Source organism: Polypterus senegalus, chromosome 3, assembly GCF_016835505.1.
Source record: "Polypterus senegalus isolate Bchr_013 chromosome 3, ASM1683550v1, whole genome shotgun sequence".
Lineage (NCBI taxonomy): Eukaryota > Metazoa > Chordata > Cladistia > Polypteriformes > Polypteridae > Polypterus > Polypterus senegalus.
In genome coordinates, this window is record NC_053156.1 from 40,601,942 (window position 1) to 40,626,111 (window position 24,170).

General features: G+C 37.3%; 1 protein-coding gene across 4 annotated transcripts in view; it reads right to left on the reverse strand.

Annotated features, from left to right (window-relative positions):
- si:dkey-19b23.8 overlaps nt 1–24,170 on the reverse strand; it is a 69,579-nt gene that overhangs the window by 13,126 nt on the left and 32,283 nt on the right. Inside the window, exon 1 of one of the 4 annotated variants that reach the window (XM_039747017.1) lies at nt 1,113–1,512. The exons of the other annotated variants lie outside the window; for them this stretch is intronic. The gene's annotated coding sequence lies outside the window, so the exon portion shown is untranslated. Of the gene's footprint in view, nt 1–1,112; nt 1,513–24,170 lie in introns of those variants that run through there. 4 annotated transcript variants of the gene reach the window in all.

Below are 24,170 nucleotides of genomic sequence, written 5' to 3' on the forward strand. Positions count from 1 at the left end.
TTCAATATCTATACATTATAGCATATTTCACATTGGCCATTCATCTATGATACGAAACCTTTCTTACAGATGTATCTATGATATACAGTACTGCCTTTCCTAACTATATATGATATGGCATCTTTCATGTGGCATCTTCATCACTATTTATTACATAGCACGTTTCAGATTCAGCTATTAAATAGTTACACAACCCGCCAACGACGGCTGGACATTTGTACCGCACCGCATTATAAAGTTTCTGTTCCGAGTGTGCAATCTGTATTAAGTTTGTATGTTCTCTTTTTGTGAATTTCCTTCCAGGGTGCAAACAAAAGTATACTGAATCTGGGTACTTGGAACTGACTGAAGTTCTAGAACTCATTAGTATCTCTTACAACAGACCATTTGTTTCCCGTACAGGTGAAGCAAGTTCTGGCCCCACGTTTAATGCGGCCGGCGACATGCACCTTTCACTGCTAGGGAAAAGCAGGTTTCCAGAAGAGGTATATATTTCAGAAAAATGCATTTAAAAATCAAACTGCTTTCACGTCAAACGTTACACTGCTCGTTTCAATGGAAGCGCCGTTATAATGTGCTTTACAGTGCACTTTAACATTACAATACATCAGGAATCGAACAATGCAAAGAATTTCCAAACGAACAGGCCCGCGGCCAATCGGTCTACATAGCAATAGGTCAAGGATAAGGCAGCCTTGACTCCTGGAATCTCCGCTTTATTTCTTATGCAGATGCGAACTATCTGAATGGCAACCACTTAAAATTTACAAAGGATGAGGTTTTTTTGTGGTAAATTGGGTTATGTATTCAAACAGTGTATTACGAATGAAATGCAATTATTGCATAAAGCACAACTTTCAATTTAATCCATAATTGAATTCTTTATTTATTAAAAGCACACTTTGTTTAAACCCCAGAAACACATCAAACAACCGTACCGTCCATAGCCGAAAGAGAGGGTAGTAGAAGTGGACTTCTTTTCCTCAAAACCAGGTGTTTAAATTCGCATTACTCTACTTCACCTATGCCGATTTAATCCCATCTAACATTTAAAAAAAGACCAACAACTAACAGAGAAAGGCCGAGACAACTTAAAGGAGAATTTCTCTTACCATGCCGTTGACTCAAGTCAGTTACACGAGCTCAAGTGGACGGGATGCCAAACTTTAAAAAGGAGCACCTCTTCGGGACAACAGCTCCCCCTTTCAAGTGCAAAGCTGGCCACTGGGACACAAAACAGGCGCAGCAGCGAACTTCAGCCATTCACGTTAGAAAGCGCATCGCAGTGAGTAAAAACAAAAGTGTGTAGCTACACCTGACCGACAGCCACATAAGTCAAACCGAAATTGAATGTGTGCTTAAAAACCTAACAGGTCTTGAACAGGACCTTTCCAGTAAGAGAAGGAGGAGCAATGAGCGTGTACGTGCTCGCTCCACCTCCCTCCAGAACAGCTCTGCTAGTCACCTTCCATCTGGAAGGGCATTCCTGTTCTCGACAACAGGACGCGCTCTTCCAACTCGAGTAAAGTCATTCCTTTGTCGGGCTGCACACGTGGTTTGTGTTTTTTTTCCCTCTTAAATCTGGTTTGGCGAGAATTCAAAAAGGCGGCACTTTTATGATGACAACCCAATCGAAGGCGGCGGCTAGTGGGAGCAAACCGGTTTGCGAAATGCTCAGACCGGAGCCGGGCTGCGGCAGGCTACGTGCGACACCGTCGAGCCAAAGGCGCTCGCGTGAACTGAACCCGCGCGTTCATTCAGTCAGCGAAATGTCAGCGCTCAGGATGCAGGCGAACTAAACGAGGTTTTCACGTGCACGTCGGCCGAGGAGGTTGTTTTGAAAGGGAGCGACATTTGACACCTGCAAACACTGTTACTCATTCATTCCCATTGGGGAAAGTTTGCTGTGCTTTAAAGCATTGAAGAAACATCCAAGCAGCTTTAAAGGATTAACACTTAACCTTTTTGTAAACATCCGAAGGCAAGTGCTGCTTATTTGTATTTTTTTTCTTTTTTTCCAGAGTTAGACAAAGGCTAATCAACGAGCACCTGAAAAAAAAAAAAAAAAAATACAAGTTGCCAGAAGTTTCCAGGTGGCGGAAATTATTCAAAATCTGACCTGTTGCAGCTTGGTGACCCAACATCTTGTTTCCAAATTAAATATTCTATCTACAGACATACTTGGCATGAGCATTACCATGTAGAGTAGGGTAACAATGGCAGATATGCAACACTAGATAACGAAGATGTTTGCTTTCTGAACACTTTTGGGTGTACCATATGGATTTTTGGCCGTTGACATGTTTTTCCTATTTTCCTCACACAGAGTATAGGTATACATACACAGTACGACTCCACTCAAACCATCTTTGGAGATCTAAAGGTAGTGGCACGGCTACTAGGAATGCAGCTCAGATTTACCAAAAATTATTGTTCCATTTGCTAATGAGACAGCTGTGCTAAAGAATTTTGTTACACTAAATAAAGTGAATCAAGTCAAATCAAATAGAAGTGGCTAAACCATAAGCATCTGGTTGTGGCACATACACCACTTGTCAACCCAACAAAGGTATTTTTTGCCTACTCTTCATATACAACTTAGACTAATAAAAATTATTGTGAAAGTGATGGACAAGTAAGGTGAAGGATTATAATATTTGAGACCGATGTTTCCAGATGTCACATGGAAGGTATTCAAGGATGTTGCTGAGAGTTTTCATGGCAGCTACAGAGCACCAAACTACAACTAGGTGGTTGATAACATGCCACGAAGTGCATGATATTGATAAAGGTTCATACATGAACTTTTTCACTGCTCATATTGGTACAGTCAGTGATGAACATGGGGAAAGGTTTCACCAGGACATTGAAATGACTGAAAAGCAGTGTCAGGGAAAGTGGAATTCATTAATGGTGGCCAACTATTCTTGGACACTAAAATGAGAAGCATCAGATGCTGAATACAAACAAAAACCAGCAGTAAAATATTTTTGGATCATCTCAACTAAAGCAACATGCTAAATTCGATAAATGTTAATGTACTTCTTCAAATTCGGTCATGATACACTCAATCTGAAATTAATATTTGTGTTCAACTTGAAGATGTCATCATAATAACCAAACATTTTTCAGGAAGCAAAACTATTGAAAAAATTTCTAGTCCAATATAATTTCAAACTTGACTCTTTTTTGTCTGTAGTCATGCACCAATAGATTTTAAAATCTCACGAGTCTGACAGCTGTTTTGTCTGTTGATCTGTACTAGTATGTTCAAGATCAGCAACAAATACAAATAGTTTGATATGTATGATTTGGCCAGTAGTGATGAGTGAACATTGCCGAGTTCACTTCGCATCACGGAAATGTTTGCGATATTCGCCAAACTTGGCAAACTTCATTAAAGTTAATGGGGAAGGACTAGCAGAACTAGATTTCACTGCATTATAATGGCGCAGTCATCTTTAAAGTGTCCCTGAGGTCTAAGAAAACGTCTGTCAACTGTGCTGGATCGAATATGGTGGCCAAAAAGGTGACCCGAGCTGTGCGGCAGCAGTGCCAAGCACTGCACCACTATGCCTTTGTGATATCAAAGAAGAAAGTATGTAGTTAGAGATGCACAATCATAGATTTCATCAAAACAAAGCAGAAATGCTGAAATCATAGTCGAAACTCAGAAAAAAATATGTAGGTCTTTTAAAGGCAGAAAATTCAAAGTGGTGTGTCATATTTGAAGCCACTGGCTTGTTCTGTTTTTTGAAGTCATGCTGAAGGTTCTCCAAACTGTCTGTGCTGATGCTTTGCACTTTCTAACCTATCAAAAAGATAGAAATGTCTTGTAAATAGTAATACATCTTTCATTATTATTTCATAGAGTCTCCTTTGTTGGGCGTAGGGTGTGTCAGGCCCCTTCAAGGTTTGTTCACTTTCCTAATTTCCTAATTTGTGGCTAATTATTATGCATGCATTGTTAACGCACCTCCTACTCTTATGTTGATGTGGAACTTGAAGATCGACCTTCACATTTGGCTACAAGCATTGATAACTTGTCCCAAAGAGTCTGTAATGCAAGTGATCCGCATTATATACCCACGGGGAGGTGGTCCCATCAATGTTGGCTATTACAGCCCTGGAGGACATTGCACTGGCCTCACAAAGCATTATGGGGTACTGGTATTAAAAAAAAAATCTCATAAACCGGCTAAATTATCAGCAAATAATTTGATGAACAAGTGCGAGTGTGAACGCAGCAAATTCACTGTGAATAATGCTTTGGTCAAATTTGCTGATCAACACTATTGACCAGCACGTTGTATTGAATGTTGATAGAGTTGCTTTAGTTTTCAAACACATCACTAATAATCCATGTGTAATAAACAAGATGTTCTTTTGAAAGCAAAGATTTGTACTGTGTCTCATGGCTAGTAAAGGGAAAAGCAAATATCATTTGGTGTCTTCCCAAGTGAATGTTGCATTTTCCTGCTATGTTTTTATTTTTCTTTTCTTGGTTGTTGGGATATACACTCTTTTAATAGACACAGGTATGAATATTGCAGGAAATCTTGTACAGGTCTCCCTAATATTGCTGTTCTCACCTTTTCTGCTCATTTATAAAATTAAATAGCAAAACATTAACAAGTAAGTTGAGCCTGCATTTCTTTAATGTCCCAGAGTTTATTCAGCAGGTTTATTATGAACTGGGGTGAACACAGAAATCTGTAAAGAAGTTAAAGTCAGCAAGCTTTATTTTCAGAACGTTCCTCACAACTTACAGCCTGTCCTGTAATGGCCGCTTGTCGATTAACAACCTGCCAGACGCTCAGTCCTTGTTTTGCAAACCACCCACAAAATGATATTCAGCACAATTGTGACCACATACTTTAGTAAAGCAGAGAAAATGTTTTCAATAATTATTTTTTATTGCTGTAAGATGATCATTCCAATCCAGGGTTTTTACCTACTGTATATCTCAAAACAATGCAGAATTTGGGGTCACTCAGAAAAATGATTTTCAAAGCTGGTTATGTGCGTAATAAGTGTTTGCACAGTATATACCATTAGAATAAGTACAAATCTAACAAAAGTCTATTGGGTTTCTAAAACAGGGTTAGTATTTTTGTGGTCTCCAAGTCATTTTGCTTGGCTTTTCTGTGGTCTCCAATAAAATGCAAAACCGAAGCAATTTGCTTTGACATGCTGCTGTATAATATTTTCTAGTAGTCCTGAACCTTGTACATGTACTTTGTTGTTTTAGGCTTCCTTCAGGATTTGCCAAAACTGTACATTTCAATCTGGCTGCTTTTTTTCTTTCACCTGTTAAGTGATCCTACACAGCTTAAACTATGTTGGGTTGGGGCTCTGAGGTGGGCCATTTACAACTTTAGTGCTCCATCTATAAGTAATATGGCTTTAGATATATCATAATCTAGTTTGCAACATGTTTGGAATAGTTGTGCTGTTATCAAGTATTTTTTTCCAAAAAGTAATTTTCCTGAATTTTACTGCATGATAAATCAGAATCTGTTTATATATTTCATCAGTCATTATTCTGTCAATTTGGACCCAATCTCTTAAATGTTTGGGTCAAATGTACTCCCAGACAACGACAGAGCTTCTCCACCATGCTTCACAAAAAAGTGAAGGCAAGAGTCAATGTATTTCACTGCAACTGTTTTTCTGATGTATTGGCACCTTTCTGAACTATACGTTTTGGATCCGGACTCATTGCTGCATTATACGAGTTGTTGCTTATTTCTGTATGGTATGTCTCTTCTGCTTTTTACCTTTCCAAAGGAATCTTTTCTTAGCTGTAACACATCCTACAAGACCATTTTTAAAAACTTCTTTATGTGGTCAAAGCATGTACTTTGGTACAAATGACTCTACCATATTTTGAGCCAAAATTTCGTTAGATTTACTTTGGTCTGTTAACGAAGTACATTTCATCAGAAGCAGTAAAGTTTAAGAGTCTTCATTTGTAGTGTTCAACACACCAATCTCCTTGAACATCAAATCAGTTTGGTGTGCTGTTGCACTCGTGACTATGGCGTTGTTGATTAAAAAATTGTGATTTTTCTGTCAGTGTCATTAGCATAGCCATTTCTAAATCTCTCCTCCTCAAAGTACTCCAGAATCTGTGGTTATCATCCAACACACTCATTTATGTATTAAATTGCACCAGCAGCACACCTGGTCTGGCTAATTGCTACCCCATTGTTTTGAATAAGGTGTTCTGCTGGTGGAGGTTAACAAGAACATAGAATTTTATGGGTGCCTCAGGAAGAGGTGTGGGAACCTTTAGTTCTAGTCATCTCTCATAAAAGTTCCAAAAAGTTTTTGGAAAACTTAAGTAATTCTAGTTTTATTGTATAAAAGATTATTTATATTTATTGTAATGTTCTATAGTATTTTCATAAGCAAATAAACATTTACTGTACAGTTAACTATCATCATAAAATAATTTTCTTGGGTGGCCAAAGACAATGTATGATGATGCTTGGTCCCTGCATACGCATGTGACTATACCTGTACATTACTTAAAGGAAGGCTTTAAATGACACAGGCAACCCTGTATGAATCATTTCAGGAAAAATACATTTTCCATTCCAGAACATTTCATCCTGTGTTACAGTAAGTGACTTATTTTTATTTAGCATAGATTTATAAATTTAGGCATGACGGCAAATGTATCATTCTAGGTATCATTGAAGAGATTATAAAGTGTATGAAAATTGTTATTATTTGTTATTTTTTCTATTTCTTTAGAACAGAGCATTATGAAAATGTATTTGTCAAATAGCACTTTCTGAAATTATGAAACATATTTGTCTACAGTACAGTCTGAAGACCCTGCTGTGCTAACTTCCACCAATTCACTTCACACATAAATAGCTCTTTGTGTTCCTTTATAAAAGATACACTTGGTATGAAGCCATTGACGGGAAAAGTTAATCTGTATGAAATGTTCAAGAAGGTATCTTTTGTGTTTTGGTTTTGTGTTTCCCGTTTGTGTGTATACTTTTGAAAGGTTAGCAGTTTAAAACTATTCTAATTTAAAGACTCATTAAAAAGGTCCCTGAATGGCAGTTATTTTTTTGCATTCTTTTAGTTTTCACATTTTTTGTTTTAAAATCAAATGACAATAAATCACCACTGTTTTTTTGTTTTTATTATTGAACTATGTTAAGTTTGGTATGCAAAACGTGAAGATATTACAGAACAGTAGATAAAAAAGTTTAATAGTAGGAGGTTTACTTAGGTCAGCATCTAGGCACAGAGACTTGTGCTTCTGCCTCATAGCTCTAGAGCAGGAGTTCTTAAAACGTTTTAATCTGAAGACACAAATTAGAAAACTGGTACCATATCCTCCTGAGACTTAAGAAGACGATTATTATCACAATGACAGCTAAGGCATAAAATGAAAAATAACAATGGTCATGTAATTATGTTTCCTTTCAAGCATATTTCTAACATGAATATTACTAAAAGAGAAAAGTGGGAAACAAATGTATTGTTAACACACTACTTCAAATATCCATTTTCCAAACCTGCTTATCTTGAGCAGGGTTGCGTGATAGCTGGAATCTGTCCAAAAAAGCACGGTGTGCATGGCAGGAACAATCCCCGGACAATGCCCTAGGCCATCACAGTGTGAACACGCACATACTCACGCTAATTTAACATCACCAACACGCACATACTCACGCTAATTTAACATCACCAATCCACGTAACCTCTATGTCTTTGAACTGAAGGAGGAAAGCAGAGGAGGAAACACACATGGACATGGGAAGAACATGCAAACTCCACCTAGGAACCACCGGGGGTTTCAACCTAAAACAATTACTGTCTTTCAAAACAGGAATAGATTCCTGAGGGTACTTAATTTCATTTCCATTGGAAATTCTTAGTCTAAAATTTACTGAAGCTGAGAGACATAAATTCTTGGGGTGCAGTGTGAGGATATGAGATTATTTGAAAAGAAAGTACGAAAGGTCCCTTAACTTAGTCATTTGACTCATGGTGCCAGGTAAGGAAGGAAATAGTTAAAAAATTAATAAATGTAATTTATTTACCTTGTTTTAAATGGTACTTTTCAAATGAGAGCTATCATTAACAATACATTTTTTCACCTGGGTTTGCAAATATTTATTTGTACCCTGCTTAAAAAATAAACCCTAAAGTATTCAAAAAATGTATACACGATTTGTATTTTATATGGGTGATGGTGTAAGTCTTGCTGAATAATTCAATAAATCAGTCCAGTTTCAAATGTTTAACTTACTGGTTGACATTGTGTTGAATGTCTACAGTTTATCTCAAGCTTTTCATGGTTTCTTGTTTTCGTTCAGTTCTCAGTAGTCGAACATTCATGTCCTTAACTCTACCAGTTGATGGACATTTGTCAAACCACTTTGAGTAGTGAGAAAAGCACTATATAAATTAAAGAATTATTACTTTAAAAATATTACGAAAGAAGGAATCCATTTTTCGCCATGTGGCATGTTAAACTTAATTCATAATCATCTTTGCATCTGTATTACAAATGTACTGTAGTTTTTAAATATGCCTGTAATACTTTATCTTGAGTTTCTAGCTAATACGTTTCTTCTGTTAAATAATAAGATTGTTGTGTGTCATCCCAATAGATATTACGACCTGACTTTAATTGGTTTACGTCATTTCTCACCATTTGTACAACCAGATGCTAAGAATTTGGGTGTTGTTTTAGACAATGACTTTAAATTTGATAAACAAATTAACTCTGTGGTACACGGCAGCTTCTTCTAGCACAGGATGATTTCCAAAATTAAGTCTTTCCTTTTTTAATACACTGTAGATGATCATACTCACCTTTAGATTATTCAGTGTATACTGGTTTAAGTCCAGTTATCAAGTCCAGTTTAAGGTCTTATTGTTTGTTTTTAATGCCCTCCATGGAAAAGCCCCCTCTTACATTTATGATCATAAAACACCCTATTGCCATGGTGTTCGTTATCATTTGTACTTGTGATTCCACATCTGCTAGTGGTTCCACACTCCAGATTGAAATCAAAGGGTGACTGTGCGTTCTCAATTATACAACTAAGTTATGGAACTCACTGGCTTTGGACATTAGATTAGTTTCATCTGTTGAGATTTTTAAAGCTAAATTAAACTAACTGTTGTGCCTATGATGGTGTGTTTTATTTGTCTTATTTTATCTCCTAAAATTACCTATTTTATCTTTTCTTGGTTGCTGTTTTACTCTGCATAGTACTTTCGTTAAATGTGCTATATAAATAAATTTGTACTTAACTTACTTTACTTACTACTGTACATGAGGGAGCAACCTGAGTATGCAAGGCCTTTCTTTAAAGGTAGAAATTAGCTTCTGATCTGTAGATCAGTTACACTGAAAATCTGTAGCCATCTTAGTCCCACAGGACTGAGCGTGCAAACGCCAATATTAAAGAAATGAATATGCACAAAAACAGCATCTGTTATGCAGCTTTACATCTAATTGTCAAAACATGTTTCTATTGAGGAAGGAAGATCGCTTGTACCTCATACATTGTGTTTCTAACATTTCAGATGGGTATTTGTGCTTTCAGTTTTCTTTTAGCTAAACAATGACTTGGTGTCAGTGATTATTTTTGTATTTATTTTTAACTCCTTTGCATGTCAGAAGGAATTTAAAGTAAATAAGCAAGCCGTGAACAGCATATAGCTCTATTTATGGCCATTCATCGTCCCATTGAGGAAATGAGACAAAACAACAGGTTTTTGTTATTGTTGTTCTACAGTTTAATGGTCACAACTAAACTCCATCTACAAACTTTTTTGATTTACCTTGCTTAGATTCCAATGCAGCAGAAAAATAAAAAGTTTGTAGTGATGGTGTGATGTGCACAGTTGCTTATCTGTTACATATGCCTATGCTTCCAGTGCTGGTGGTGTCGTCAATGTGAAATTGCGCTTCACTGTTTTTGTTGCTGACACAGTGCTAGAGGTGTAATGTTACAAAACAAAGTTCAAAACAGAAATACTGATGACATGCAGATAACACCAGGATCTGAAGGATGTGTGTTTCCATAACTAAATGTAATCCCAGTTCACGTAATGTAAATATCAACAGAACAGAACAACATGTATAGTATCTGACAATAGAGCAAAGCAGAAATCAGCTGTTATGTAATTGAAGGATGTACTTTATTATTTGCACACCTACTGGGTCTGCAGGTAGCAGACACCCTAACAGAAAAACTCCTGACTGTAGGAAGAGCATCAAGAGAAGCTTCTCCATACTTCAGTTGAAAAAAAAAATGGTTACATTTCTTTATAACATCAATTTAGAGGGTTATTGAGATGTTTCCTGACAATATAAAATTATTTAAAGATGCAATATAGAGATCAATAACACATATAATACTGTAACTCATTATCAGTGATGATGTAGTGTTTAAGGCTTTTAACTTCAAATCTTTTAAGACTGTGGGTTCAAATTCTGATAATGACACCATGTGACCATTAGAACATCACTTTACTTTTCACCTGCCTATACATGTTTTTGTGTCCATCCATCCATTTTCCAACCCGCTGAATCCGAACACAGGGTCACGGGGGTCTGCTGGAGCCAATCCCAGCCAACACAGGAACCGATCCTGGGCAGGGTGCCAACCCACCGCAGGACACACACAAGCACACCCACACACCAAGCACACACTAGGGCCAATTTAGAAACGCCAGTCCACCTAACCTGCATGTCTTTGGACTGTGGGAGAAAACCCACAGTGCCCGGTGGAAATGCAGACACGGGGAGAACATGCAAACTCCACGCAGGGAGGACCTGGGAAGCGAACCCAGGTCTCCTAACTGTGAGGCATCAGCGCTACCATTGCGCCACCATGCCGCCCTGTTTTTGTGTTTTTTTGAAAAAAAAAAAGAAACACAAAAAGAAATGTAATGATTTGTATCTCAAATGTTGTAAGTTGTTTTGGATAAACGCGACAGACAAATAATAAGAAATAATATACTAATAACAGGTTGTAGGCTTTAAAAGATTACTTTAGGATTTGATAATGTTGATACTGTCTCTAATGCTGCTTCCATTATTATTTTATTAATAGTTACTTATTTAGCAGACACTTTTATTCAAGGCTTCCAGAATACACTGCAATGAGCTCTACATTGGGTTACATTAGGTTTTTTTCTCAAGTAAATATTAATTGACTACTCATGGTCATTGTTATCCTTGAATGTTCAACTACCACTGGGACACAAATACCTAACTCAACACAGAATGAACCTTGTTATGCAGAATTGCTTTCTTTTTAATGGCAAGTACATTGCCTTATAAGGGAATCAGTGGACCTAAACCATGCTAGTAAACTGCACCATTACAGAGCTATGAGAACCCCTCACTATGGGAAACAAGAATTTGGACCACATATTTTGGCCTGTACTACAAATGAGATCATTTGCTTGTTGAGAACAGGTAAAAGATGACTGGTTTGACCAGAAGACATTTTAACACTGCTTAGTTAGTAAACTCTTTGTTTGCCCCACCTTTACAGCAATAGTGCATTTTAGGTTTATTAAGGGGCTTGGGCTTTTTAAACCACACCAAATTATCATCTGTATAAAATTTTAGCTGGGCTGTTCTTGATGCACCTTCTTGTGCTCACCTTGGACTGACATAAGTTGTCAGTGATCCAGAGCGGGCCCTATTTGGTGACATCTATTTCTCCAACTCCCATGTCAAAATCACCTTTGGTATATCTGATTGTGAAACAACAAGTTGAACATTTTCTTTTGATGAAACCTTTTTCAGATTTGTCACAATTTGCTTAAATCTCTTCTTCAAACCATGATAACCTAAATAACAAGGAAGAAGAACTACCTTGTCTAAATATAATGCTTTATCTGTCACTATTCTTAAAATCATACCTAAAATTGTAACCAAAAGTGACTTTACATGTTATGGAATGAAATATCAAATGGATCTGGTCTGTGTTTTTGTACCAATAAAAATTCCCTGTTAAGTTTTGGACAAATACCATTAACTTTTATTCCAGCTGCTCTATTTTTTTTAAATTTCATATTCTATATATAATTGTCAGTTTTAGGCAAAATATTATCTTCCATCATTAAAAAAACCTTTGGGACTCCTCCCATTTCATTTTGTCACATTTTGTAGTCCACCCAAAACCAAATTTTCTGTAATAGTCCTACTCATTGAAATATATATAAAACATGTTGGTTCATTTTGGGTCATGAGGCTTTTTTTTTTATTATTTATTAATAGTCCAGGCATTACCTTCATAGCTATATCAAATTTCATCTTTTCAGCTTGCCAAGACGGATTTTTTCAGGAAAGGGCAGACAAATAATAAGTAAAATATATATTTGGATTTCCTGGCTTTGGCTGTGAGAAAGTATAGAATGATGCCTCCTTAGGTCAGTGTCTGCTTGCCAAATTCTTTGCACCCCGTCACAGTTTAAAAAAACATGTTGATTGGAAAATATTCAACAATAAGCAGGCGGTGTTTTGGTCACGTTATGCCTGCTTTCGCACATACTTGGGAATCTCGGTCTATTTACTTTTTGCTGTGCAGAGCTGCTGACTAAGTTTATGTATAAACCCGTGGGTAGTTGTGCTTCCAAATATGGTGGGGATATAGTTTTCTCCTAAGTAAATAGTTTTAATGTTCAGTAAACTTTACTTTGTCTGGACATTCTTAGTTAAATTAATTTCCCTGTGTTTTTCACAGCTACATCTGAGCAATTATGTGGCTACTATCTGTGGAAAGGGAACAATAATCAGAGCTGCTTTATACAGTTACAGTTTTTTTAAACAAAAAATAATTATAATACCTGGCAGGGTAAAGAATAATGGCTTATTGAAAGCTCTCTATAAAATTAAGTTGTAGAAGCAGAAATTTATTAGAAAATCATGACAATGAAGTTTATATGCTGCTTTAATATGTCACTTATTAATGTGATAAATAGGAGTGTTGATGTCAATACAGGTTGTCAGTGCAATCTCACTAGGCATCTGAAATAAACACTTTTTTCTAGAAACCAGCATTTAAAACACAGCATGTCTTCTTTGGACAAAAAGCATAAAGACATACCTTGTAGATTCACTCATTTATGACAAATGCAGAGTGAAAGAATATCTTCCCTTATGCTGGTATGTCAAACTCAGATCCTGGAGGTCCACAGTGGCTGCAGGTTTTCATTCAAGCCATTTTTCTCAATTAGTGATTAATTACTACTGCTAATGGCACAGACTTCTTTTGCCTTTAGTTTAATTTACTTCTTTTTATTTGGACTAAGAACCCTTAATTCTTACTTTTGACAAGCAAAACGACCCAACAGATAAACAGCAGACTTCATCCTGTTGTCACCATTTTATCCATCATATCCCATTTAAGAAAATATTTGGAAAGAAATAGGGTCAATTCTGGTCTAGTTTCAGTGGTGCTTTCTGACAAAACCAAAACAGTTTTTGAAATTTCTGATGTGGCAGAATGAGAATACTAACCAACCTTTGAATTAAATAGTGCATTTTATTAACAGCAGGAATTTGCTTCTAATTAAAAAACTGGCTGGAGTGAAAATGGTGACTCTCTAGGAACTGAATCTGAGAAGCCAGAGTTAGTTGGTTAATGAAAAAAAGAATAAAGAGTTCTAAATATTTAAAAGCAAGTCAATTAAAATTAAGGTGAAAGAAACATGTACTACTAGCAGCTGTAATTGCTTCTGGATTGAGAATACTTGCAGCCCTCCAGGGTCTGAGTGTGACACCTCTACCTTACGCCAAGCAATGCTCAGGTCTGCTGAAAACCTAAAAGTATGATTTTATTTTATTTATCTTCAATCCCTTAGAACTGTGCCTGCACTCATAGCATCTTCCTGCACACTATGACTTCTGACCATCTATCATTAGGTGAAACTGTAAGTTTTCTATATTGTGTTTAATCTAATTATGATTTATGTGTTATTTTTTGGATTTACCATAGTAATATGTATGATTTCACGTTGGCTATTCACTTTTGTCAGTACAGTATATGGAGGACAAGCAGTGATTTCCCAGAAACCATTTCTGAAGTGTTATATGTTACTTAATAATTTGCCTGTTTTGAGTCATTTATAGACTGCAAAAATACACTTAAAGTGTAACAAAATATTCATAGGCCACCTTTACAAAAGTGCAATTTTGTCTCCTTGGATTTGGTGACTTTTGAAAGCAGAAACCTCATGCTTTGCTTTTGCTAAAATGTTTTACTGAAATGATTTTCTCGTCTTCATGGCAATGCATTGTGGCAGTTGAAAAGTGAAATAATTGTTTCTTTTAAAAAAAACTTTACATTAAGACCAGTAAGACCAATCTGGAAAATTGTGTTCAAATCTATAGACTACTGTACTACAAAAAAAGACATAGCATCTCTAGAAACTGTGCAGAGAAGAATTCCTGGACTGAAGGGCATCTCCTATAAAGGAATGAAACTACTTGAATCTTGAGCCAATTGAACTATGTGAGAACCTAAAGTTGGTCTTCAGAGTTCTCAAAGGCATTTATAAAGTTCATTAGGAGGATTCTTTCAGTTAGATAATGAATGATATATCTGAAGACCCCTGGGGAAATTGACGAGAACTGCATTCAAGCTAAAATCAAGTCAAGCCAGTCTACACTAAGGGTCATAAGAATCTAGAGCAAACTCCCAAGTCATGCAGTTGAAATGAAAACCTTAACAATTACTAAAAAGTATCTTCATAAGATGTTTAAATGAGGTAGCAAATTGGCTTGATGGACTGAATGGTCTCCTTTCATTTGTCAAATAGGTTAAATTCTGAATATTCTCAATAAGCAGGTATATGCATGACTGGATCCTTTGATGGACTTGTGTGTCCTGGGATGAACTGTTTATTGCCTTAGTGCCAGTCTTTGATGGGTCCTAGTTACACATGTACACCCAGGATATTTTGGAATCACCAGTTAAATCAACCTGCATGTCTTTGGAGGTGTGGAAGTAAAACTCAAACAAACATAAAGAGAACATGCAGACTCCACTATGACAGCATTTGGGTGCAGGTGTATAACTCAGGGTGCTGGCTCTGTGAAGCACAAGCACTAATCACTGCATTCGGCTTACCCATTCATCCATCTTCCAAGATTGCTTTACTCCGAGCAGGGAAGCTGGAGCCAATCTTAACACGCATAGGGAGCAAGACAGGAACAATCCCTGGACAGGGCTCCAGTCTATTGCAGGTTGAATGTATACCCACACATACACACACTATGGCCAGTTTAGCATTGCCAAGCCACCCAACCTGCATGTCTTTGGACTGTGGGAGGAAACTGAAGCACCCAGTGGGAACCCACACAAATACAGTAAAAATATGCAAACCGCACACAGGAGGGATCCAGGAAGTGAACTCCAGCCACCTTGTGAGACATCAGCACTACCACTGTGCCACCCCCATCTGTCTTATGTTGTATTAAATTAATTTTATATAGGTAAACCATTTAGGAGCGGCACGGTGGTGCAGTGGGTAGTGCTGCTGCTTTGCAGTTAGGAGTCCCGGGTCCTCCCTGCGTTGAGTTTGCATGTTCTCCCCGTGTCTGCGTGGGTTTCCTCTCACAGTTCAAAGACATGCAGGTTAGGTGCATTGGCGATTCTAAATTGTCCCAAGTGTGTGCTTGGTGGGTGTGTGTGTGTGCTCTGCGGTGGGCTGGCGCCCTGCCTGGGGTTTGTTTCCTGCCTTGTGCCCTGTGTTGGCTGGGATTGGCTCCAGAAGACCCCCATGACCCTGTAGTTAGGATGTAGCGGGTTGGATAATGGATGGATGGATGGATAAACCATTAGGCAGCATCGTGGTGTATTGGTTAGTTTGGTTATCCACATTCCAAAGATGAGTGTACTGATGCTTTTAATTTCACTTTGCATGTATGTGAGTATGCTCTGAAGTGGCCTGGTTTCCCATCCAGTGATGGTTGCACCCTGTATCCAGTGTTAATGGGGGAAAGCCTGGCACCTCTCAACTTTAAACAGAATTAAGAAGGTCCAAAAGCAGCTAGCTGGACAGATAAGAAATTATTCAAGTTTACCCAGCCTGCACTGCCCAAATACAAATTCTTACAGCTGCATTCTTTTTATCTTGATGTTTAATTAAACTTTGTTTAGCAGTTTTAGAGCCAAAACTAAGCATTTCAATAATCTTGTAGTTTGTTTTGCTGTTCATTGACATTTAATAAACCCAAGTCTTGTTCCAGTCTTGCAATTCACAGAACTACTTGTTATGAGAAGCATGTCTAAATAAACTTAAAAAATTGCAATGCTCAATTCCTATAAATAGGCATGGTGGCAAATTACAATTCTAATTTATTGTCTATTCCAGTAAGCTTAAGATTGCTGTATGGTTATTAACTTTCTTAAATATCTAATGTATTTCTCAGATTGTGATTATTAATAAACTGTTTAGCTAAATTTTATAATCACAGGTCAGTCCCGAGGTTGGCACTTGTTTCAAATGCTGCTGCTCCTGGAATCTCAGCTCAGTAACGCTGTGGAAGGTACATATTCTAGATATATCATTTATTCACTGGGTACTTTTAATGTCACAAAGATGCGTGCAAGGCTAATAGGTGACTCCAAATTAATACTGTAAGAGTAATTGTGGGTGTATCTTTGTATAAATGTGCCCTGCAAAGGAATGGCACCCATTACTGCCCTGCTACCAATGTGCCGAGCTGGACAATACCTCCCATGATGCTGAACTGGATTAAAATGCTTTGATTATGGGTAAATGGATTGAACTAGATGAAGTTATAACATGATTAATTTTGGGATTAAGAGACTGGTTGCTATGAAGTCCTTTGATTATATATACAGTATACTAAGTTGAACAACCTTTCTATCTCACCAACCATGTTAAAATTGCTTGTAGAAAACATAGGAGAAAACAATATGGAGTATAATACAGGATATCTGCCTTTCTGGCATCACTCTATCATCCTTTCTTCACCAGTTTGTTAGATTAATATTATATAGGAATAGTGCAACAAGTATGCCTAAATGAATCCAACAGTAAACTAAACAGAAGGAATACTTAAAGCAACTGAAAACACCACCATGAAGCACCAGTGAAGGACTTACCTGGCCTTGGACTACAACTAAATTGCCCCTGCCAAAATGACACATACTTAATTGCTGCCGTTTACAGTTAATCATTTGCTTGTTCAATGTTTTTATTTGGGTTGTATGTGTGTATTTACTTGTTGTGTATCTTACATTATGGCCTGAGTGTTTGCTATAGAGCAGGGGTGTCGAAATCCAGGCCTGGAGGGCCTCAGTGGCTGCAGGTTTTCATTCTAACCCTTTTCCTTATCAGTGACCAGTTTTCACTGCTAATTAACTCCTGCTCCCTTCATTTTAATGACCCTGTTCTTAAGGATTCATTCTTCTGAATTGATTCCTTTCTTCATTAAATGTCAGCCAAACAGAAATGAGATGCGAAACAAGCCAACAGATGACCAGCTAAATCGGGGCTTCAGACTCCAACCAATTTCACAGTGCGAAGCAGATTCTTGCTGTTAATTAAACCCATTATTTAATTTCATGGCTTGTAGATGCTCTCATTCTGCCACAGCGGACATTTCCAGAACTGTTGATTTTTCTGTTTTTTCTAAGACTACCCTCACAATGTTTTGATGAGCTGAGAGATCAGCCTTACTGAGACCTCCACCTTTCTTTATTTTAACATATTTTGTGATGGGCACTGGTGAGCAGCCTGTATCAAGATAATTAAAGTTAAGGCAAAAGAAGGTAATTGGCAGAAAAAAACTGGTCACAAATTAAGAAGATGGTTAGAATGAAAACCTGCTGCCACTGCAGCCCTCCAGGACCGGAGTTCGACACCTGTGCTATACAGCAGTGTTTCCCAACCTCAGTCCAGGTGGCACTGGTATATTTTTATTTTATTCTACATTCAGAAAAACACAGCAGCATGATTTTTACATTTAAAAGATATTTAGATATATCTCTGCTTTTGCTACAGATTTAAATGCTTAACTCTCTTTTGTTGATTTCATTATATTTTGCCCTTTCTCAGTGCAACCTTTCTCCTTCATTGTAATCTTATTAATGACAACAATTAGCAGAGCAGACATGCTGGAAAATAACACTGAAAGGCCGCAACTACTTTAGCATCAGTTCCACTAATTAGTAAATAATGGATTAATTAATTAATTAGAACCCCACCTAGAAAAGTAGAATGAAAATCAAGATGAAAATATTGTTAAAAAGTAAAAATACATTATTCTCATATAACTGCTAGGTACATTTATATTTAGTATTATATTATTATTTATTATTATATATTATATTATATGTATATATATTATATTTACATAACTTCGTTTTCTAATTTCTATATTGTTCCAAAAACACAGAACTTGGGAAATAACACATCACTTAATTAGCCCAGGAGTCCAATTAAAAACAGAAGCTTGTTGGAACAAAAACCTGCAGCCACAGAGTGTCCCCAGGACTGAGGTTGGGAAACACTGCTATAGAGTATGTAGTAAAATAAATGATTTGCATTAGTTTTGTTAAAAATGTATTACAGCTGTACCATTGTTTTGCATTTTCCTACTTCAGAGTATTATTGACTTTTCTAAGTAAATGTTCTTTTGATGCAGCTGCTATATTCTTTATGATGATCTTGATAGTCCAAGCTGCCAAATTTGGATCCATCACTGGCATTTAACATGAATATGTGGTCATTTGGTTGAGCGGACTTTAAAAAAGACATCAGAGAGAAAGACTAACAAAGCTGCACTTGGAGAGAAAATGGTCTGAGAAAGTGCGAGATGGTAGTGCCAACTGAGAAGCAAATTGTAGTAGTGAATCTGTAGACTGTTGTAAAGGAAACAGTGGTGGCTATTAGAGAGGTGAGGATTGCCCAAGAGAGGCCTAACCACAGTCATTGTCTTATTAAACCTTTCAGATGTCTGTTTAAATGCTTGCCATATGGCTTTAAGTCACTAATATCATAAAGGATTATGCCCCCCCCCCCATTAACTTTACAAGGATAAAACTGTGAGAAACTAAAGGGCTTACTTGGCCTATGCAGTTTATTGCTTGTTTGCTCAAGATAAGGTTTCCTTAAAGTTAGCAGTAGTTGCTAAGGAGAACAAGCATCCTTAATTGATATTCATGAGATTACTAAATATTTCAGCTGCTATGGTTTGAAAACAGGAAATCAACAGAAATGTTCTATATAGTTTCATATGCTTATTGTGTTGACTAAATGTAATAAAGGATTAGTCAAACATGTACAGTATTTACCATTTCTATAGAGAGGATCCTATTACAGAAAAAACTTTTCCTAATTGTGTATCTGTTTTTGTATGATATCACACTTTAGAAAATAAATGTTTCAACTTTCTAATGTAAGTTTCCACACAGAAAGTGAGGTACAAATAAGAAGCTCCAAAGGCAGGGAATTCTATAGCCTCGGGCCCAATATATCACAAGCTCTATCACCCGTAGTAGCTCAATCTGCACAGTGGGACGATTATCATTACAGAATTGGAAAAGCAAAGTTAGTGTAATAGAACAAATGGGTTCAATATGGAAAACAGATAAGGTGGGGACAGACCATGAAGGGCCTTAAAAACTATGAGGAGAAGTTTACTACTGGATGCGAAAAAGGACAGGTAACCAATGTAATTTTTTAAATTGTAGGAGTAATATGCTCCCAAGGTTTACATGTGTAACAACCCTTGCCTCTGAATTTTGGACATAATGTATTCTGTTTAAGCTCAATGCAAGGATACTACACAACACTGCATTTCAATGATCAAGTTGTGAGGTGACAAAAGCATGGATAAGGGTCTCCACTGCAGTGTCTGAATGAAAAGGATGCAACATAGAGATTTGCTTAGGATGGAGAGAGTCTTCTTCTTCTTCTTTTGGCTGCTCCCATTAGGAGTTGCCACAGCAGATCATCTTCTTCTATATCTTTCTGTCCTCTGTATCTTGTTCTGTCACACCCATCACCCGCGTGTGTTCTCTCACCACATCCATAAACCTTCTCTTAGGCCTTCATCTTTTCCTCTTCCCTGGCAGCTCTGTCGTTAGGGATCTAAAATGTGTGTCTGTCTGTCCGGCCTGGAAGTGTGAGGCTACAGCATGACGCTCAAAGAGCCGGCAAGGCAGCCCCAAGTTAACAAGTCGGAAGAAGAAAGAAGTACAAGGCTACAGCATGAAGCTGAAAGAAGGCGACTCCATCGCCAAAGTCAAACTGCAGAGTAAAGACAAACTCACTTAGCTGCTAATACACAAGAGAGGCAAGCACGTTGGCAAAACAAAACCTCAGAGGAGAGAGAAACTCACTTAGCCACTAATAGACAAGGAGGACGAGCACATCCACAAAACGAAACCGCCGACTCTGCATTTCAATTTTTTTTCTGATGATTTTAATAGTTTCTAGGAGCCGGGGCTTTTTACAGCACAGGCTTACATAGCTAGTTTGTTTTATATTTATATTCTAGCAGACTGCGGTTGGGGATTGTTAAAGGAATCAACAGGCATTAGCGGTTTTCAAATCTTGTCACAGATTCTCCTCAGGCTTTGACTGAGTTCCTCTAGAACAGGGGTTCTCAAACTCGGTCCTGGGGGACCCCTGTGGCTGCAGGTCTTTGTTCCAACCAGATTCCTAATCAGTGACAACACCTGATAGCACTGATCTCATTTATTTAGCTAGTATTATTTATCTTTTATTCTAAATTCAGAAAAGCACAGCAGCATTTTTACATTTATAAGAAACTTAGAAATATTTCTGTTTTTGCTATGGATTTAAATGCTTAACTCTTTTTTTATTTTATTTTGCCCTTTCTCTGTGCAGTTTGCTCCCTTCATTGAATCTTAATAATGACAATTAAAAACAAGCAGAGCAGAAACCCAAGCAAACAACACTCAGTCGTGAAAGGCTGCAACTACTTTAGCGTCAGCCCCACAAAGTAGTAAATAACGGATTAATTAAACAATTAGAACACCTAGAAAAGTAGAATGATAATCAAGATGAAAATACTGTTAAAAAGAAAAAAATACATAACACATTTTAATACTTTTTTTTTATCAAACTTAGTTTTCTAATTTGTATATTGTTCCCCAAACAGGGAATCTGGGAAACAGTTCACTTAATTAGCCCAGGAGTCCAATTAAAAACAGAGGCTGGTTGGAACAAAAACCTGCAGCCACAGGGGTCCCCCAGGACCGAGTTTGAGAACCCATGCTCTAGAACATTTGCTTTCTTAGTGTAAAGTCACTCCAGTGTCATCTGGCAGCAGACCTTGCATCACTTTCCAACTTTCTACATTATAGGCAAATACTTTTACTGACTAAGGCAGTTTTTGTAAGGGTTTACTTGAATTCAAATGATTTTGTAGTCTGGTCTCACAAGCTTCCCATTTCTTTTTCAAGAAAGGGCATCTGCATAACTTGTTGCTGGTACCTGTGTAACATAATTCATCTTGTAAGGTAGTGTCCTTGCCGTATGTCATTTCTCTTGCTGGAAATAAACTCAGGACGTACTGTGCACACAGACACCGAAAAACAACTCTCTTACCTAGTTGGGGCAAAGGCAATTTGTTCAAGTGGTTATTTAAGATTTTGATGAGTATGCTTCTTGTAACAGGCTTTCATGCTGAATTTAGCCCTTTGGGAGAAAGTGTTTTCTCACATTGTCACATTTAACTGTTCCTTGGCCTGGTCAGTGTCATCATGGAGTGTGTGTGTTCTCCGTGTACAGTGTAGTGTGTATGTTGGTTTTCTCTGGATACCATGGTTTTTCACTCACTCCCTATAGACATGTTTTAGATTGACTGATGATCTTAGAGTAGCTACTTATGACCTGTGGGCATGCATTAGACTGTACCCTGCAATGGTCAGATGTTTTGTCAGGGCCTGGTTCTGCCTTACTGGTGCGATAATGGCTGCTGTTGCATCATCAATGTAGATCCTACACATTGGTGGTGGTTGAAGTGTTCCCCCTCTGCCTATGTAAAGCACTTTGAGTAGTTAGAAAAGTGCTATATAAATGTAATTAATTATTATAATTATTATTTCCCACTATTGCTCTCAGGGCAGATTCTGACAATTTACCACCATAAAACTGGATTGAAAAAGTTCAGTAAGTAGATGACTGGATAGTTGTGGCTATCACATCTTATGATTTTAAATAAGTTTTTTTTTTTCCTTTTGTATAGTATTTCATCTTTTATTTACATTTTAATACCAGTTGTTTCTTTACCCTTTCACTGTATCGCTTTCCTATGGATGGGCAACCAGCTACAAGTACGACATTCTATTTATACAAGGGATGTGGATTTTAGCTCTCTGTTTCCCTGTCACTGGAATTGTAGCTTTTCGTTATTGTTGTCATGTCTTGAATTTTATTTGTGCATATATTGTATACCTGAATGTTTTTGACTTTCTAATCTAACTAAAAGTTTTATCTTTGCCTTAAGTTATTTTCAGTGCTTTAAACAATATAATTATCCAAAGAGCTCATCCGTCTAATTTCTAACCCATTTAATTGCATAAAGATCACCAGCACCCCATTCTGGCTGAATTAGGCACAGGGTAGAAACCAACTCTGGATGGAGCTGCAATGTCATCACAGGTACACACACCCACTCCCGCATTCACTCTTACTGGGCCAGTTTAGATTTTCCAGTTAAATTATTATGAATGCCCTTTGGTAGTGCAAGGAAAGCCCACTCAAGCAGATAGAATCAAACTGTGAGAGGGCAGCACTACATATAGATCACCCATAATATAAGCAGTAATGTGCTGTATAAAACCTAAATGATTATTTTATTGAGTAAAGGTCGGCATTTTTAATGTGTTCTGAACTCAGTAAGATGCACCTGAGCTTACTTAGCAGTGAATTAGTGTGTGTGTTTGTGTGTGTGTGTGTGTGTTTGGGTTATGTTTGTAACTAATTTAGAATTTTGATTTTACCCTAAACTACCCCCGGTTTCCCTTAAGATGAAAATTAATAGCAGGTTCCTTTTAATTCACCTTAAAATCCCCCTTTAAATCAATTTAAATTGCACGCATAACAAGCATAAAGGGTAGCAGAAGAGTGAACAATATCTACATGTATAATTATGTGTGACTTCAATGGTTTCAAAATGTTTTTTCTATTTTCTGAAATACAAGAATGTACTGTATATACAAATATCACCAGATTAAGCTACTGTATATAATCAAATGTAAATGTGTTGGAGGAATGTATGCTAAAAATAGAAAAATAGCTTCATATATTTCTACTGTCATCACACACAACGTCTGCGGATGAATGTACACTGCGTTTGAATTTGTTACTTTCGATGACTGCCATAAGGATTTCACACATATTCAAAGTAGGCTTATGTTTTTGATTATATTCAGCTCTCACCCACTTCTTCATTTGCTTTTGCACTATAAAAACAGACACTTTTGAGAGGCCCCTATCAGAGGCGGCTGGCGTCCACTGAAATGCTTATCTACCCCCTGCACGCTGTATTTTTTTGTACACTCGGTACATGCTGTACACTCCCTTTTGCTGCCTCAGAATTGCAAAGGGCTACCAAGGGCTTCTATCATCTGTAAGAATCAAAACAATAAAGAAGAAACACCTGGAGGTGACTTGGTGGGAACTCACGTAGAAAACTTTACCTCCTGCGGCTTTTAGCTGTTTGTCAAAAAATTCAGCATGAATCATGAGTTCAGCGTAGGAGCTGGCAGGGCCAGTGATGACATGGCACTTTAGATGTGAGTGTGTGTTTTCTTAAAGAGTGTAGATAATGGGAGCTTTTGTAGTATGGACACCAAGGTAATATTTGTACATGGCAGATATGTTGAGGTGAATGAAGCCCAATATGTATTAACTCTTGCTATCCACAAAAGTATTTAATGCGACCTACAAAATACCACAGTGGTTGGCTTACTGCAAGTACTGTATACTGGCAGTGGACAGAAAAGAAAAAGCAGTGTCCTTTTTGGCATTGAAATTCTGGTGGGGACCTCAAGAGAGATAAACACACTGTGAAAGTGCAGAATTCTTTATAAATTTAAAGAAAATACAGTGCTTGTTACTTGGTTTAAAACTGGGTCAATGGGGCATTGGTTGAA